The sequence below is a fragment of the Gossypium hirsutum genome, chromosome A08 (genome assembly GCF_007990345.1).
Source record: "Gossypium hirsutum isolate 1008001.06 chromosome A08, Gossypium_hirsutum_v2.1, whole genome shotgun sequence".
NCBI classification, from domain to species: domain Eukaryota; kingdom Viridiplantae; phylum Streptophyta; class Magnoliopsida; order Malvales; family Malvaceae; genus Gossypium; species Gossypium hirsutum.
In genome coordinates, this window is record NC_053431.1 from 109,830,895 (window position 1) to 109,847,616 (window position 16,722).

Sequence of the window (16,722 nt, forward strand, 5' to 3'; positions counted from 1 at the left end):
CTGGACAACCCAAAGACTGAGACAATACATGTTGTACCACATAACTTAGCTAATTTCTAAAATGGATCCATTAAAGTACTTGATGGATTCGACTACTTTAAATGGGAGAATGGCCAGATGACAAATTTTACTTTTCGAATTCGATATAGTCTACGTGATCCAGAAAGCTGTAAAAGGGAGTGCAATAGCATATTTTCTAGCCAGTAGAGCTCTAGAAGACTACGAGCCTCTGAACTTTGATTTCCCAAATGAAGATCTAGTGTACGTAGCAACCATTGAAGAAGACCCTTAAGAAGGTCATCCTTGGAAGCTAAACTTTGATGGAGCGTCAAATGCTGTGGGTAACAAAATCGGGGCAGTCTTGGTATCCCCGAACAGAGATCATTATCCCTTTACTAGTAAATTGGATTTTGACTGCACGAATAATATGGCAGAATACGAAGCATGCATCACGGGAATACGCGAGGCCATAGATCGTAAAATCAAGGTGTTAAAGGTATATGGAGATTTTGCCCTAGTGATTTATCAAATCAAAGGTGAATGAGAGACGAGAGACCCCAAGTTGATTAATTATCAAAGGCTGATCCTTGAATTAATTAAAGAGTTTGATGATATTGTCTTCTGCTACCTCCCGCGAGAAGAAAATCAGATGGTTGACGCCCTGGCAACTTTAGCTTCTATGATCAAGGTGAGCCAGCAAAAGGATGTGAAACCAATCCAAATGAGTATTTACGAGGCTTCGGCTCATTGTTACAACCTTGAAGAAGAAGAAGAAAATGATGATCACCCTTGGTACCACGATATCCTGCGGTATGTGAAGAATCGTGAGTACCCCGACCAAGCTACCAAGAATGACAAAAGAACATTGAGAAGATTGGCCAATGATTATGTCTTAAATGGGGAGATCCTATACAAAAGAAGGAAGGATCAAGTACTGTTAAGATGTGTAGACGCTATAGAGGCTAAGAAAATCTTAGAAGAAGTCCATGAGGGCGTCTGTGGGACACACGCTAACGGCTTTACCATGGCCAGGCAAATTATGAGGTTCGGTTATTATTGGTCCACCATAGAAGGAGACTGTATAACTACGCCAAAAGATGTCATAAGTGCCAAATCTATGGAGACAAGATTAATGTGCCGCCTTCACCTCTGCATGTCATGACTTCTCCATAGCCTTTCTCGATATGAGGTATGAAAGTGATTGGGCCAATTTCACCAAAAGCTTCAAACGGGCATCGATTCATCTTTGTAATCATTGATTATTTCACCAAGTGGGTGGAGGCTGCTTCATATGCCAATGTTACAAAATCGACAGTTAGCAAATTCCTAAAAAAGGAAATCATTTGTCGATATGGAATGCCAGAAAGGATCATATCTGACAACGCATTGAATTTGAACAACAGTATGATAGTAGACGTCTGCAGTCAGTTCAAGATCAGACACCACAACTCGTCACCATACCATCCTAGGATGAACAGTGCAGTTGAGGCAGCTAATAAAAACATTAAGAAGATTGTAGGGAAAATGACCGAAACTTATAAAGACTGGCATGAAAAGCTACCATTCGCCCTCTATGCTTATCGAACGTCTGTCAGGACTTCTACCGGGGCAACGCCTTTCTCATTGGTCTGTGGAATGGAGGCATTTTTACCTGTTGAGGTTGAGATTTCTTCCCTTAGAGTTTTGTCAGAAGTAAAGTTGGACGAAGCAGAATAGATCCAGTCTCGATACGATCAGTTGAATTTGATTGAAGAAAAGAGGCTAAGGGCTATTCGCCATGGTTAAATGTACCAAAAGTGAATGATGCGAGCTTACAACAGAATGGTTCGTCCTAGAGAATTCCACGAGGGAGACCTAGTATTGAAAAAGATCCTGCCCATACAAAAGGATTTCAGAGGAAAATGAATGCCGAACTGGGAAGGACCTTATGTGGTAAAGAAAGCCTTTTCTGGAGGAGCATTGATATTGGCCGAAATGGATGGCAAGACTTTACCTAATCCTGTGTATTCAGATTCAGTTAAGAAATACTTCGCTTAAAAAAAAAGGGGGAGAGGCCAGGGTGAAAACTCGCCAAGAGCACCTTGAGACCAAAGGGATTTTGAATTGAAAACCCGTAAAGGGCGATTCAAATTTTGATCAAAGGTGGGGCATGTGGTGGTCTCACGATACCTAAATTAACAAGGGGGAGAGATGTTACATCTTGGGGCATCTACAAGAGTATTCTAGATCCCCTAAACACATATTGAGATTAAAAAGGGAATCCTCAAGAAGTTCGTACAGAGAAGTTCACGAGGCGATATCCGGGGCACCTATTTTCTCTCATTTTGTATTCCAGCAATGTTTATTGTCTGTGATTAATCTATTCCCTTTAAATTTTGTTTCTGAAAAATTTCAGTTCTGTTATTGTTATGATATTTTTCAAGCATTTTACATCGAAATGATGATTAATGGACTAATGGCACTTTCGCAAAAGGATTTCTGCATATTACTCTGAAAGCTTCTAAATAGTACAGGAACCTGAAACAGGGCTATTATTTAGAACTAACCAAACTTAAGGATTGGAAACATTTGAGAAAGAAGAGTTTAAATTGGGACTACCACTTCGAATGTTCTGTCCAAGATCTAAGCTGAACAAAAAGATAGGATATTGTTTTAGTGATAGAACCTTAGTAAACCAAGAGCAATGGCAGCCCAAACATTAAAAAGGGATCCATTCTCACAACATGCTGCACTCATGCATACATAGATCATTCATAGCACATCTAGTTAGGAACATTTGATTCATTTTGATCATAGCATCCTAATTATTAGCATAAACATAGATACATGAAACCGATTCTACAGATCATGTCCCTGACGGATGGTGTAGCAACATCGTTGAATTCACAGATCTTATCTCCCTAAGCATTAGTGGAGATGGTTAAAGACGGTAAGCCTTAAACCCCTAAGCAGTAGGGTAACAGGCTGAATTTACAGATCTTAACCCCTTAAGCGGTAGGGAAACAGATCGAAGGCGAAGAGCCTTAAACCCCTAAGTAGTAGGGTAATAGGCTGAATTTACAGATCTTGTCTCCCTAAGCAGTAGTGAAACAGATCGAAGGCGAAGAGCCTTAAACCCCTAAGCAGTAGGGTAACAGGCTAAATTTACAGATCTTGTCTCTCTAAGCAGTAGTGGAGAGAATCGAAGACGAAAAACCTTAAACCCCTAAGCAGTAGGGTAACAGGCTGAATTAACAGATCTTAACCCCTTAAGCAGTAGGGAAACAGAAGGAAGGCGATGGGCCTTAAACCCCTATGCAGTAGGGTAACAGGCTAGAAATTACAATTCTCTTATCCCTGAAATGGCAGTGGAGCAGACTGAAGATAGCAAGTCTTATCTCCCTGAAGTTGCAGTGGAGCAGACTGAAGATAGCAAGTTTTAAAGTTACAGTGGAGCAGACTAAAGAACAAGTCCTATACCTCTGAAGTTGCATGGAGTGGATCGAAGTAGCAAGACGCAGTGGAGTGGATCGAAGCAACAAGACGTAGAGGACTGCAATGGGGATACCTAAAGAAAAGAAGCACTAGAGAAGTCAAGACTGGGCAAGACCGGGCAAAATTGGCCCTCTCTAAAGTCTTTGCTCCATTCTCGTTACACGACAATGAGCAAAGAGGGGCAGCTGTATAGGCCCAATTTGGCCCGGACCTAGAAAATAACCAAACCAAAAAAATAAAACAATTAAATCCAAAGTTACAATCCAAATAAATTACATAAGCCTAAATTTAGACCCAAAATAAAAAAAAACCCTAAGACCCAAATCCTATGGACCACTACCTAAACAAATTTTGGCAGAGATCAGGAACCCTAGCCCCCTAGCCGCCGCTTCTGTCCCATCACCCATGCCAGTCGGCCACCTGCTCCACCGCCTTGTCTCCCACTTGTACCTGCACCATCAAATGGAGAAGAGACATAAAATGATAAAAAATGCATGTAAAATGGCTATAAAAGCCGAACCAAAAGTCCATTGTAAAGGTCGAATTTTTTGAAATACAAAAAAATTTTACAGTGAATATTGGACACAGAAATCAAGGATCCAAAACACAAAAACAAAAATCCCAAAAACAGATTCAGAGAAATAGCAAGGTATACAAGGGCAAGGGTTATTTCATCTTTTTTTTTTTCGAATCTATTTATAGACATATATCAATATTTTCCCCTTTTTTATCAAAAATATCAAAGAAAAATAAAAAGAGAAAAAAATCACCTTTTTTGGAATTCCGGCCACCGCACGGCGGCCCTCCTGGCCGGAGATGGACCAGGTCCAGAGAGAATTTCCTCCCCCCCTTTTTTTTCTTTCCTCTGCTGCAAAAATGATTTTTTTTAAAAAAAATTTAGGCCTTTTATAGTCTCCCAAAACGACGTCGTTTTGGGGGCTGCTTTTAACCCCAAAATGACATCATTTTGGCCTATACCCGATCTGTCCGACCCGAACCGCCTCAGGATCCGCGTGTTTTTGGTTTTCGGGATATTTATGCGCGAGTTCCTTCCACTTTTTTAGTAATTTGCAATTAAATCCCTTTTAATTCCTAATTTTGGCCCAGAAAATTACTTCGGATTTCAATTTGGTCCCCCTTTTAAATGCGCATTTTAGAGGGTGGGGGTTATTTCCCATTTTAGACCCTCTATGTTTTTCGGGATTTTAAATCGGTCCCTTTCTTCTTTGTTTATTTTAAAATTAACCCCGAACCTTCACTTTAAGTTCAATTTAGTCATTTTTTTGTTATTTTATATTAAATTAACTAACTTAATATAATTATTACTATTATTATTTTACTATTATTATCTAATATATTTTTATTATCACGATTTTTATTATTTTACTATGTCATCAATACTATTATTTTTACTTTTTATTACCATTATTATTATCATACTTGTATTTATATTTATATTATTTTAATACTATCACTATTACAACTTCCATTACTTTTTTTATTTCTAACTATTATTATTTTTATGTATATATTATTAATTATATTATTGTTATTATTACTATTATTAAATATCCTTATTATTACTATTATTTTCATTCCTTTTATTATTGTTTATTATCATTGTATTATTATTACTTCTATTATTATTATTATTACTTTCTTTGTACTACCATCATTGTTCACACCTATACGTTATTGTTTATATTATTATTATTATTATTACTATATTTTTGTATTCTTTCTATTATGTATCACCCATATATTATTACTACTATTGTCATTATTTTACTATTGTATCCTATTGTATTAGCAATTGTACTCTTATTTTCATTTTATTATTATTACTATTATTCTTTATTGTCATGGTTAATATTTTTTTTATATAGCTATTATTTTTTTTTACTAATATCACTATTGTTATATTTAGTATTAATTTGACTTTCATTATAACTACTACTATTATTATTATGGTTTCTCTTTTATACATTTACGTTTTTATATAATACATTGATTTTATTATTTATTCGTTTATATTTTTATGTAATTTCAAACTTTGAATTTTTTTTTGTATCATTATTTTGTTTCATATAATACTTATTTATATTTATACCAGTATTATTTTATCATTTTTTTATTATAAGTCTGTTTACTTACTCATATGTTTATTTGTTTACTTACTCATATGTTTATTTGCTTACCCCCGATTTAAAATCAAATTTACACTATAATTTGCTTTGTTATTTCCTTTATCGTCGTATTTATTTCATTTTTATTTCGTTTTGTTCTCATTATTATTATTTCATTATGTTTATTCGTTTATTCATATATGTCTTAATATATCTGCAAATTTATATTATTCGTCATTATTATTGTTGTTTATATCATCACCATGCGATTATGATTACATTGGTCTTTTACTCGACGCTCATAATTGTGTTTTCTAAAATAAAACAAGTTTCATATTTAGACAATTCGAGAAAACTGTGCCCTAACTTACCGGGTTTCGATTTTTCTCGTTTAATCTAAATAACGACATAGCCCTCTTAAATCGCAATACGAGTTTTTTTTAAAAAAATGCTTATTCTCGGAAGTATAAGGTGTTGTGCCCTAACTTACGAGGTATGACATTTTGTCACCTCGAAATAAGAATTTATTTTAAAATAAAGGCAATATTCGGTGTTTAAGAATTCGAGAAAACGTGCCCTAACTTACTGGGTTTCGATTTCTCTCGTTTACTCTAAATAATCGAATACCCTTTTAATACGTTAAAATAAGCAAATTTTATATAAAAGGAAAGCTCACTCTCGAAAATTCAAGATGTCGTGTCCTAACTTACTGGATGTGACATTTTATATTTTGAGACGAGAAGGTCTTTAACATTTGAGCATTTTTACAAAGAAGGATCGCATTTCAAAGTCTTTCAAGTTTTCAATTTTCGACACTAAGACACTAATTAATCAACTAGATACCAATTTTTGGGCATATCGAGGGTGCTAATCCTTCCTCATGCGTAACCGACTCCTGAACTCATTTTTTGATTTTCGTAGACCAAAAATTATCGTTTTAGTAAATTTTAACTTTTATTAAAATCATTAATTTAAGGTGACCTGATCACACCTCATCAAAAAGGATTGCTGGCGACTCCTCTATTCGTTTTCGTTTTCAAAATTCAAGTCGATTCTCGTTTTTTCAAAAAAATGGTTACGACAAATACAATATAGAAATCATACTTCATGATTCAGTAACAAAATGTGACAGCCCAAAATTGACCCTAGCCGGGAAGTGGTTTCGGGACCGCTAAACCGAGTCACCGAAAGGTTTGAATGTGATGTTTATTGTCTAGAATATGTAATCATGAATGTGTAAAAATTTCAAGCTTCGATTTAGTCGATTGCATGTGAATTTAGTCAATAGGACTTATATGAGAAAATTTTAAAATGTGATAGGTCAATGCATGAGGACCTATTAGTGCATGTGGAAGAAAAAGGGGACTTGCATGTCAAATTCCCCCTCCCTAATATGTAGTGGCCGGCCATGCTATAGGTGGAAACATGTCTCCAACATGTTATGCTAGTGATGCATGTTAAGAATAATAAAATAATAAGCATGGTGATTAAATAATGAAAGAAGGGTGATGGAGAAAAAAAAAAAAAAGTACATGGTCTCACCCCCCCCCTTGTTGCCGTGAATTGAAGAAAGAAAACAAAAAAAAAAAAAAAGAGTTCATTCTTGAACATCCTTGGCCGAATAGAGGAAAGAAAGGAAGGGGAAAAAGGCTTGAGAAAAATCGGCTATGGTGGTGGTTAGACTAAGGTATGTTTGATGTTGTCTTTGAGATGCATGCATGTTTTAAATAGCCCATGTTTAAACTTTGAATCTTGTTGATAACATGAGCAATCGGTCATGAGAAAGTGTTCAAGGAAAAGGTTGTTGATGAAAGAAATTAATGTGTTAAGGGATTATATGAAACTTATTCATGTTTATATATGTTATATGCAACGAAAATGGTTGATGATTTTGGAGGTGATTAGCTTGAATCGGCCACGGTATATCCATAAACACGATCTATGCTTGTTATGTTACTCATGGTTAAAACAATTCGGCTAGGACATTCGGCCATGGATGGTTGTATTTCTTTGATGTTGTTTTTGATGCCTTAGGGCATTGAGAGTTGATTATAGATGAGGTGAGCTTCTTGATTTAAAAATTTGATGGATGTTAAGCTAATTGGGCAACCAAAGGTTCAATATTTTTGTTATGAGGTCATATGTGCATTCGGCCATGGTCTTTGCTTGAATATGAGAATTGTAATGTGATTTTCCTAAATTGTCTATGAATTTGGTTGTTGATTTCATGGTAATGGTATATTGAATCCATGAGAATTTAGTAAGGTTGCATTCGGCAACTTACTTGAAATTAAAAATCGATGTCTAAGCTTAGGTGATTTCGATGATGATATATGTGTGTATACATAAGTATATTTAGTTGATTCGGCTTTGGTAGTTGCATGAGATTATTAGCCGAATATACTAACATACATATACATGTGAGATTGGATTGTAAATATTTAGCAAGGTGGTTAAACTAGTTAAATTATTGATATAGCTCAAGGAGCTAAAGGAGGTGAATCGAGCAAAGGCAAAGAAAAGGTTATCGAGTAGCCGAGTTGGAACCGTCTTACCCAACACGAGGTAAGTCATTAAGCATGTAGTTGGTATTATTTCAATGGTCATAATGTTGTGTATTGATGCTGAATGGAAAGAATAAATGTACATATATATATGCATGTACGTATGTGATGATGAAATTGTTGAATGAAATAAATGAGGTGAGATGTAATGAGTTGTTGATCTCGGCACTAAATGTGCGGGATAACCATTTATGACCATGAGATTGGTGCTAAGTGCGCGGGATTAAATTGTACAGCACTAAGTGTGCGATTCTACTTTGTTGCACTAAGTGTGCGAAATGAATATGATGCACTAAGTGTGCGAATTGACCATGCGGCACTAAGTGTGCGGGTTTGACTATGTAGCACTAAGTGTGCGATTTGATTACGTGGCACTAAATGTGCGAGTTGATTATATAGCACTGAGTGTGCGGGCTCAATATACATTCGTGAATCATTATGGACACTATGTGTGCGACACTATTGAGCTGATCGCGGACAGCGGATCGGGTAAGTGTCTTGAGGACATGGCTAATATGTGCTATGCGTATACTTGGTGTTGAGCTCGGTAAGTTGAGCCTATGTGACAACTATACTTGAAGTCACGTACATAAAAATTTATCGTAGGATGGGTGAAAGGCCGTTTTGTGGTTTGATTGTAACGAAAATAAATTGATTTATGAAAATGCTTCAATGTCCTATTGATGAGTATATGAATTGTGAAGGCATGAATTGATATGAAATTGAATCGGTAGGTTGGTGGAACTATGGTATGGTTCGGTATGGATGGAGTAAATTGTCTCATTCCATTTTATTCCTCTTGTGATAATGTTATTGATGTATAGTAGAGCATTGCTTATGACTTACTGAGTTATAAACTCACCCGGTGTTTCCTTGTCACCCATTATAGGTTGCTTGGACTCATCAATCTTTGCGGGGTCGGGCCGTCAACGAAGTCATCACACCAGATAGCTAGTTTTGGTACTTTCTTCTTAGTGTGCTTAGAAGATCATTTTGGCATGTATAAGCTAGTACGTTGTGTTTGAATTATGGCATGTAAACTTTAAGCCATGCGAAAATGGCACGAATGTTCGATTGAGTTGGATCGAGGGTAGGCATGAAATGGACCTAGTTACTTTCGTAACAGATGCTGGCAGCAGCAGTGTCATGAGATTGAAAAATCACTAAAAATAGTAGGAGTGGAATTAATTGATGAATAAATTATGTAATCGAAGCTCGATGAGTCTGTTTTCATGAGGAAGTAACGAAAAGATCATATGGGCAGTATATTAAGAGATAATCAGATTTTAGTGGGACAGGGCCAGAACGGTTTCTGGATTCCCTGCTCCAACTTTGGAAATTCATTATAAATTAACCAGAGATAATTAGGGGTCGTACCATATATGTGCAGATTCCTCTCTGAGTCTAGTTTCCATAGAAACAAACGGCAACAGTATTGAAGCCCCGTGCAGGGAGATATCCCAGTCGTAATGGGCAAAGGTCAGTGTAGTCGACCCCTGCAACTTGGGGAACTTTGACTAATAAACTGTACTAATTGGCCCAACCAAAAATTCTAGAAAAAAATACATAGATGGGCACATGAGTCTAGTTTCTGGGAAAAATTACGAAACTGATTTTCGAGTTACGAAACTCAAGATATGAATTTTAAAACGACTAGTACACAGATTGGGCAGTGTCTGGAAAATAAATTTTGTAAGAGGGTAAAGCCAGTCAACACCTCGTGTTCGACCCCGATGACGGTTTCGGGTTCGGGGTGTTATATTTTATTGGTATCAGAGCTATGGTTTAGTCGGTTCTAGGACTTCCATAGCACGTATGAGTCTAGCTATACATGCCATAATGTTAATGTTTAAAAGGGTGATGACTTCTGACGGTTGAAATGTTTTTGTCTTGATTAGTAAATGGATCCCGGTGAAGAAAGAACCCTAGCGGATGACGTTGAGAGCGTAGCGGCTGCTCCTGCACAAGGGACGCCGCCTGTTGAACCCCAGTCATCTGCGAATAATCAAGGTGAGGGGGCTAAACAAGCCTTCTTTACCATGATGAATGAGTGGGTCGCGCAATATGCCCGAGCCAACCCGGCTGTCCAACAATTCCCAAATTTGAATAACCCACCCCAAGAGCCTGTAAGGCCGTCAGTCGCTGATCCTGTGAGGCTGAGTAAGCTACCTGTAGACTTGATTAGGAAGCGTGGGGCCGAGGAGTTCAAGGCCATAGTAACTGATGATGCCGAAAGGGCCGAGTTCTGGCTTGATAACACCATTCGGGTGTTCGATGAATTGTCATGCACACCCGATGAATGTCTAAAATGTGCTGTATCTTTGTTGCGAGACTCAGCCTACTATTGGTGGAGGACATTGATTTCCATAGTCCCGAACGAGCGAGTAACTTGGGACTTCTTTCAAACGGAATTTCGGAAGAAATTTATTAGCCAACGGTTCATTGACCAGAAGCGTAAGGAGTTCTTGGAACTCAAGCAAGGCCGTATGACTGTATCTGAATACGAACATGAATTCGTAAGACTTAGTAGGTATGCCCGGGAGTGCGTAGCTGATGAGGTTGCTATGTGCAAAAGATTTGAGGAAGGATTGAACGAAGATTTAAAGCTACTAATGGGTATTCTGGAAATAAAGGAATTCGTAACACTAGTCGAACGAGCCTGCAAGGCGGAGGAACTTGGAAAGGAGAAGAGGAAGGCTGAATTTGAAGCTAGAGATTATCGTAAAAGATCGACGGGTAAAGCTCCGTTCTCAGCTGTGAAGAAGTTCAGGGAGGACATTAGTAAGTCGAGGGCGACTACGGGAATTTCCATCAGGGCAAGACCATCGATGGGCTCCCGAGCTACTTCGGTAGCTAGTGTGGGCAATAATCGGCACGAGAAACCTGAATGTCCCAATGTGGAAGACGACACCTAGGTGAATGTTGGGGCAAGTCTACTAACAGGGCCTGTTACGGATGCGGTTCGAAGGACCACTTCATTAGAGATTGCACGGAGCTGGATGAGAAGAATAAGATTCAAGGTGCAAGACCTAGTGGAGTGACATCTAGAGGTAGACCACCGAGAATTTTGGAGGCAGGGGTGGTAGTCAGAGGGGGGCTTCTGATACGGCCGATCGCGCCGAGAACCGTGCTCCTGCTAGAGCATATGCCATTCGCGCACGAGAGGGCATCCTCCCCGACGTCATCACTGGTACCTTCACTCTCTTTGATACTAATGTGATTGCATTGATTGACCCTGGTTCTACTCATTCATATGTATGCGAAACCTTAGCAACCAGTAAGACTCTACCTGTTGAGTCTACTGAGCTCGTAATTCGAGTATCAAACCCTTTGGGTCAATGCGTACTTGTTGATAAAGTGTGTAAGAGATGCCCTCTATTAATCCGAGAATCCTGTTTTCCGGCTGATTTGATGCTTTTGCCGTTCGACGAGTTTGATGTTATTCTTGGTTTGGATTGGTTAACCGCGCATGATGCGGTTGTGAATTGCAAAAGCAAGACTATCGATTTGAGGTGCGCAAATAACGAAATAATCCGAGTTGAGTCTGCGGACTTAAGGGGGTTGCCAGCTGTAATATCAGCAATGTTGGCCCAGAAATATGTAAGGAAAGGGTGCGAAGCATACTCGCGTATGTACTTGATGACAAGGAGTTAGAAAAGAAACCCGAATCGGTGCCGGTGGTTTGTGAATACCCGGATGTTTTTCCTGAAGAGTTACCGGGTTTGCCACCTGTTCGGGAAGTAGAGTTTGGAATTGAGCTTGTACCTGGAACTACGCCAATTTCGATCGCTCCGTATCGTATGGCACTAACTGAGTTAAAAGAGTTGAAAGCTCAGTTGCAAGAATTGACGGATAGAGGTTTCGCTCGACCGAGTTTCTCGCCTTGGGGTGCACCAGTATTGTTCGTGAAAAAGAAGGACGGAACCCTGAGGTTGTGCATTGACTATCGTCAACTGAATAAAGTGACGATAAAGAATAAGTATCCGTTACCGCGTATAGATGATCTGTTCGATCAATTAAAGGGAGCATCGGTGTTTTCAAAGATAGATTTGAGATCGGGTTATTATCAGTTACGGATTCGAGATTCGGACGTACCCAAAACTGCTTTCAGAACGAGGTACGGTCACTATGAGTTCTTAGTGATGCCGTTTGGGCTCACTAATGCCCCTGCGGTGTTTATGGATTTGATGAATCGGATCTTTAGGCCGTACTTGGATCGGTTCGTAGTTGTGTTTATTGATGACATCTTGGTCTATTCAAGAGATGAGGCCGAACATGCTGAGCATCTGAGGCTAGTGATGCAAATTTTGCGGGATAAGCAGTTATATGCTAAGTTCAGTAAGTGTGAGTTCTGGCTAAGAGAGGTTAGCTTCTTGGGTCATGTGGTATCCGCATCGGGTATTCGGGTTGACCCGAGCAAAATTTCAGCCATACTTAACTGGAAGCCTCCGAGAAACGTTACCGAAGTCCGGAGCTTTCTAGGGCTCGCCGGTTATTACCGACGATTTGTCAAAGGTTTCTCGATGATAGCCACACCAATGACGAAGCTACTTCAGAAGGATGTTAAGTTCGAATGGACGGAGAAATGTCAGAAAAGCTTCGATCAACTGAAAACTCATCTGACTAAAGCTCCAATTTTGGTGCAACCCGAATCGGGTAAAGAGTTTGTCGTTTATAGTGACGCATCCCTACTCGGGTTGGGTTGTGTATTGATGCAAGAAGGTCGAGTTGTGGCCTATGCGTCGAGACAATTGAAGCCACACGAGAGAAATTATCCGACCCATGATCTCGAACTAGCCGCCATTGTGTTTGCATTGAAAATATGGCGACATTATTTGTTTGGTGAGAAGTGCCATGTGTTTTCGGATCACAAAAGTCTCAAATATTTGATGACTCAACGGGACTTGAATCTGCGACAAAGACGTTGGCTTGAATTGTTGAAGGATTATGAGCTTGTCATTGATTACCACCCGGGAAAGGCTAATGTGGTTGCGGACGCCTTAAGCCGGAAATCACTGTTTGCTTTGCGAGCGATGAATGTACACTTGTCTGTTCTACCTGACAATGTGTTAGTAGCTGAATTAAAAGCCAAACCATTATTGACTCATCAAATTCATGAAGCTCAGAAAGTCGATGATGAATTAGTTGCAAAACGAGCTGAGTGTGTTCCAAACAAGGAATCGGAGTTTCAGATTGATGATGATGGTTGTTTGAGGTTTAGAAGTCGTTTGTGCGTTCCAAGGAATTCGGAACTCATTCCGATGATCCTGAACGAAGCCCATTGTAGCCGAATGTCAATTCACCCGGGGAGCACGAAAATGTACAACGACTTGAAACGTCGATTTTGGTGGCATGGTATGAAGCGAGACATCTCCGACTTTGTTTCGAGATGTTTAATATGTCAGCAAGTGAAAGCGGAACATCAAGTGCCTTCAGGGTTACTTCAGCCGATCATGATACCCGAGTGGAAATGGGACCGAGTCACAATGGACTTGTGTCCGGACTGCCATTGTCCGCAAGTAAGAAGGATGCGATTTGGGTTGTTGTTGATAGGCTGACTAAGTCGGCTCACTTTATCCCGTGCGTACGGATTTCTCATTGGATAAACTAGCCGAGTTGTATGTTTCTCAGATTGTGAGATTACATGAGTACTATTTCTATCGTGTCGATAGAGATCCGAGATTCACCTCGCGATTTTGGAAGAAATTGCAAGAAGCTTTGGGTACCCAGCTGCATTTTAGCACCGCTTTTCATCCCCAAACCGATGGTCAATCCGAGCGGATAATTCAGATACTCGAGGATATGCTGAGATGCTGCATCCTTGAGTTTAGTGGTTCATGGGAACGGTATGTACCTTTGATTGAATTCGCTTACAACAATAGTTTCAATCAAGTATTAAGATGGCACCTTACGAGGCTTTGTACGGTCGTAAATGCCGTACACCATTGTTTTGGACCGAGCTTGGTGAAAGTAAAATTTTCGGAGTTGATTTGATTAAAGATGCTGAACAGAAAGTAAAAGTAATCCGTGAAAGTTTGAAGGCAGCCACAGATCGTCAGAAATCGTATGCGGATCTGAAACGGAAGGACATTGAATATCAGGTGGGAGATAAAGTGTTCCTTAAAGTTTCGCCTTGGAAAAAGGTACTTAGGTTGGCCGTAAGGGCAAGTTGAGCCCGAGATTCATTGGGCCGTACGAAATCTCCGAACGAGTGGGCCAGTTGCGTATAGATTGATTTTGCCCCCTGAGCTTGAAAAGATTCACGATGTCTTTCATGTTTCGATGCTTCGACGCTATCGATCTGATCCGTCGCATATAATTAGCCCATCAGAGGTTGAAATTCAAGCCGATATGAGTTATGAAGAAGAACCGATACGTATCCTAGCTCGTGAGGTGAAAGAGTTGCGAAACAAAAGGGTTCCGTTGGTTAAGGTGTTGTGGCTCAAACACGGGATCGAGGAAGCAACCTGGGAACCCGAGAGCTCGATGAAGGAACGATATCCAAACCTATTTACTGGTAAGATTTTCGAGGACGAAAATTTCTTAAGTGAGGGAGAGTTGTGACAGCCCAAAATTGACCCTAGCCGGGAAGTGGTTTCGGGACCGCTAAACCGAGTCACCGAAAGGTTTGAATGTGATGTTTATTGTCTAGAATATGTAATCATGAATGTGTAAAAATTTCAAGCTTCGATTTAGTCGATTGCATGTGAATTTAGTCAATAGGACTTATATGAGAAAATTTTAAAATGTGATAGGTCAATGCATGAGGACCTATTAGTGCATGTGGAAGAAAAAGGGGACTTGCATGTCAAATTCCCCCTCCCTAATATGTAGTGGCCGGCCATGCTATAGGTGGAAACATGTCTCCAACATGTTATGCTAGTGATGCATGTTAAGAATAATAAAATAATAAGCATGGTGATTAAATAATGAAAGAAGGGTGATGGAGAAAAAAAAAAAAGTACATGGTCTCACCCCCCCCTTGTTGCCGTGAATTGAAGAAAGAAAACAAAAAAAAAAAAAGAGTTCATTCTTGAACATCTGGCCGAATAGAGGAAAGAAAGGAAGGGAAAAAGGCTTGAGAAAAATCGGCTATGGTGGTGGTTAGACTAAGGTATGTTTGATGTGTCTTTGAGATGCATGCATGTTTAAATAGCCCATGTTTAACTTTGAATCTTGTTGATAACATGAGCAATCGGTCATGAGAAAGTGTTCAAGGAAAAGGTTGTTGATGAAAGAAATTAATGTGTTAAGGGATTATATGAAACTTATTCATGTTTATATATGTTATATGCAACGAAAATGGTTGATGATTTTGGAGGTGATTAGCTTGAATCGGCCACGGTATATCCATAAACACGATCTATGCTTGTTATGTTACTCATGGTTAAACAATTCGGCTAGGACATTCGGCCATGGATGGTTGTATTTCTTTGATGTTGTTTTTGATGCCTAGGGCATTGAGAGTTGATTATAGATGAGGTGAGCTTCTTGATTTAAAAATTTGATGGATGTTAGCTAATGGGCAACCAAAGGTCAATATTTTGTTATGAGGTCATATGTGCATTCGGCCATGGTCTTTGCTTGAATATGAGATTGTAATGTGATTTTCCTAAATTGTCTATGAATTTGGTTGTTGATTTCATGGTAATGGTATATTGAATCCATGAGAATTTAGTAAGGTTGCATTCGGCAACTTACTTGAAATTAAAAAATCGATGTCTAAGCTTAGGTGATTTCGATGATGATATATGTGTGTATACATAAGTATATTTAGTTGATTCGGCTTTGGTAGTTGCATGAATTATTAGCCGAATATACTAACATACATATACATGTGAGATTGGATTGTAAAATATTTAGCAAGGTGGTTAAACTAGTTAAATTATTGATATAGCTCAAGGAGCTAAAGGAGGTGAATCGAGCAAAGGCAAAGAAAAGGTTATCGAGTAGCCGAGTTGGAACCGTCTTACCCAACACGAGGTAAGTCATTAAGCATGTAGTTGGTATTATTTCAATGGTCATAATGTTGTGTATTGATGCTGAATGGAAAGAATAAATGTACATATATATATGCATGTACGTATGTGATGATGAAATTGTTGAATGAAATAAATGAGGTGAGATGTAATGAGTTGTTGATCGGCACTAAATGTGCGGGATAACCATTTATGACCATGAGATTGGTGCTAAGTGCGCGGATAAATTGTACAGCACTAAGTGTGCGATTACTTGTGGCACAAGTGCGAAATGAAATGATGCACTAGGTGAATTGACCAGCGGCACAAGTGTGCGGGTTGACTAGTGCACTAAGTGTGCGATTGATTAGTGGCCAAATGTCAGTTGATATAAGACTGATGTGCGGCATAACATCGTGAATCATTAGGACACTATGTTGCGACACTATTGAGCTGATCGCGACAGCGGATCGGGTAGTGTCTGAGACATGGCTAAGTGCTATCGATACTTGTGTGAGCTGTAAGTGAACCTAGTGACAACTATCTGATCCGTACATAAAAATTATCGTAGGAGCGGGTGAGAACGGATGTGCCGTGTGT